Raw genomic sequence first — 3,438 nt, 5'->3', positions numbered from 1 at the left:
ATAAGTTAAGTTCTTTAAACACTAAATCTCGTATCTTGAATCAATTGAAATTTGTGTGAAAATTTAAGTGGGTCAATATACTGACAATCTAGGTGAATCGTCTAGAATTTAAAGTCTATAAAAGGTCAACGGTGCTAGTGATTAGTCATAAACTGATATGATCTTCTGACGCGAACTCAAACAAAAATATGTTTGTAAATAGTTTACATTTCATTACAGAAAAATCACAAAAAGATTTTAAGTGTGTTTTAGCATAATCTTTGCAAAAATACAAAAAGATTTTGATTCTGCTTTATGTTTCGACAACCGGTGTTGGAAAGCTGAGTTTCAAAATCTAAGTATGCTGGACATGTCTTAGAAAATAAACAAGTTCATTAATTTGAAACTTGAGGTGTTTAATGAAAAAATTCAAAAACAGTTTGTGAAATCTCCAAGGTTATTAATTTGGACTTGGAAGATTATCTGCGAGAATTATGGTGATTGGATTCTTTGATTGTCAGATATAGAGTTATTTGATAAGGGGAGAGAGCCAGGTGATTTGTTTCTGCATTAGAGTTAGGTTGCAAATCTTTATATATAATAAAGGAACAAGGTTGGGACACTTGTCCCCTCCATATTCATTTGGGACACATGTCAACCCCTCATTTCATTTGCTAACGTGTTCATCATCTACACTATCCACGCCTCCTTTTTTGTGTTCCGTACTTTCTTCCTAACCCTAATCACATCCCCAAAATTTCAGCCGTTTCTTTATCTTACCTCTCTCCTTTGTTCTCAATCGATTGTAAAATGTTTCTCCTACAACAAAGATCTACTTTTTTTTCTCTCTCCCCCTTTCACTCTTCCATGGCGCTTCTGCAATCCCAGCTGTCTGTTACTGGTGATTCTACATAAACAAACCCCCCTTTCATATTCCCCTTCAATTTACGCACACAACAACAACAACATCCATCGTTTCCGCATTCGTGCATCAGCAACTCTTGAATCCAACGATGGCGCCGCCACCCTCTCCGCCATTGTTACTCATGGAAGACGGTACTTTCCACTCGCCGCAGTTGTTGGACAAGTGGGTCTTTTCGTTTTTTATGAAATGCATTTGAGATTGTCATTTTTCTGATTTTGTTTTTATTTATATATTTTTGCATACGAAATTAGGAATAATGGTCTTAGATTCTGAATCACTGTTAGCTTTGGCAATACATATGCATCATACGTTGTAGCATATTAACTTTGACATGTGAATTTTCAAGTTGATAAACAGTTAACACAAGTTAGGTAGTGTTTGTGGAGTGTAATGGAATGGGAATTTTAAGAATTCCTTTGAAATCCCATAATGTGTTTGTGGTATAGTTGTCAATGGAATTATTGGAATGTAAAATATGTAAAATGACATACCTATCTTGTATCCAAAAAAAAGGAGATGAACCGGGTAATTTAGATTTAATTCCGATTCCATTTTGTGAAACGAACACTACCATACTTTTCTGTTATGTGGACGGTGAATTGGAATACAAAATACACCAATTACTCTTTTTGGATGATTTCATACTCCCTGGTAGGGGTGTTCCGAAACCGTTCTAAAAATGTATTCTATCAAAAGTTAAAACTGACTGGTGAGAATTCGTTAACTGAACAGTTGCATTTTCTATCTCCATGGTTTTCTTGATCTCCAAGACAAGCCTACTTGGGTTGTCGGTCTTAAGGTGTTGAAGATGACAGCTTTTGAATATTTTTTTATAATTACTTCTGATTTGTGATTTGTAGGCATGTTATTCTTACTCATGAAGTTGTGAAGCTTTTTCCAAAGAATTGACTTATATCCGAGGTATATTATTGATCTTTGATATGTTATAAGGGTTTGATATATTTATATCCTTTTGGTTAATCACTTTTTTAGAGAGAGAAATGTTTCGAGAGAAGAGAGATCAGGGTAGAAGGAGACCGATGAGTTTCCGGTGGAGCACCGGCGGCCTATTCGACGAAAGACCGGGTGATGAGGTGATGTCGCACCTCCGATTGTCTCGCGGCTAAATCTCATGGGAGGCTTTGATGGTGTGCGGGGAGGACCTCTGCACAAGGCCCACGATTTCGAGGGGCATGCGATTTAAAAAAAAATCTGATACGTATATGTTATTTTTTAAATAGTAAACACATACCACTTTCAATATAGGTACATTTACAAATCATTTTTTATGGTTTAGAATTTAGCCCACTTGGAATTATGTTTATTAAGCCCAATAATGATTTGATCTTTTTTAAATAATAACAAAACATAACACAAGGGCACATTTTTTCAATCACGAACAGGGTACGTGAATTCTTAGAGACGCCTCTGCTAAATCTGTCCGAGTTATTCCGTTGGGAGTGGATTTGAAATGATGTTATGTTTTCTTGGTCTACACAGTCTTGGTTTAAGGCTTGGAGCCAACCAGATCTGTACTTCTAATCTGTTTGTCTAAGCTTGCTTTGTTACTTACATTATATGTCTACTTGATGTTGACATATTCATCAATGACATTTTTCCTAATTATGACTGACTGTATCAAAATATATGTATGCAGTGAGAGAGACATTGCAGAGCACAAAGAAGGATTATGCCAAAACGGAAGACGATTTGAAGTCCCTTCAAAGCGTTGGACAGATCATAGGCGAGGTGCTAAGACCTCTGGATAGTGAACGATGTAACTACTACCTTTGCTATTTTACTTCCGTTTACTTTTTACTTTGATTGTACACTATGTTTTAATTTTCACTCTTTTGTTTTAAGTCATGAATAGGCAAGTTATGTGTAATGTGTGAAATAGAAATTTAAAACCAATGTGGAGTGTAGCTGCCTTGTAATTTGAATCATTAAAACATGTTGTATTTTGGAACTTAAGTACAATTGTGAATCAATATACTTCATATGTAATATTGCAGTGATAGTCAAAGCCAGTAGTGGCCCATAATCTTTAAAAGAGGCTGAAAAAAAGGCTTCGCTGTCCATCAGTAAAGTTGACTACATATCTATATATGCATCTGACCTTGTAACAGTTGTTCGCAAAGCTTTCGGAACAATAGGTATCCATCTTACTTATTTCATTAATTTTCAAGGGGCAGTTTCGTCATTTTAATATTTTCACCTGCTTCAGGTTACCAGAAAAGCCGTTGGAAGGATTTCATATAATTGTTATAACAACATTTCCAACTATTATTTTCTCTTTTTTTTTATACAGCCTAATATATTATTTGCTATCAAGTTTTTCATTGTGTATTACTCTGTATTTTTTTTAGGAAATTCTTACTGAAATTTAATGATTTGTTATTCCATTGTATTTGTTTTTTTACACGATTTTAATTTTCAACAAATAAATTTATCTTCATTTGTTAGAACCGCGTTTCACGCGGGCAATAACCTAGTCCTTGATATTCTAAAAGCTTTAAATGTCAAAATCTTTG

At 34.7% G+C, this 3,438-nt stretch overlaps 1 long non-coding RNA gene across 1 annotated transcript; it reads left to right on the top strand.

Annotated features, from left to right (window-relative positions):
- Positions 1-748: 748 nt before the first annotated feature.
- LOC110916930 lies at positions 749-2,873 on the top strand. The gene is made up of 3 exons (XR_002580135.2): positions 749-1,066; positions 1,765-1,825; positions 2,562-2,873. It is a non-coding gene; the product is annotated as an uncharacterized LOC110916930 (long non-coding RNA).
- Positions 2,874-3,438: the final 565 nt, after the last annotated feature.

Source organism: Helianthus annuus, chromosome 16 (assembly GCF_002127325.2).
Source record: "Helianthus annuus cultivar XRQ/B chromosome 16, HanXRQr2.0-SUNRISE, whole genome shotgun sequence".
NCBI classification, from domain to species: Eukaryota; Viridiplantae; Streptophyta; class Magnoliopsida; order Asterales; family Asteraceae; genus Helianthus; species Helianthus annuus.
This window is presented reverse-complemented; position numbering and strand designations above follow the sequence as displayed.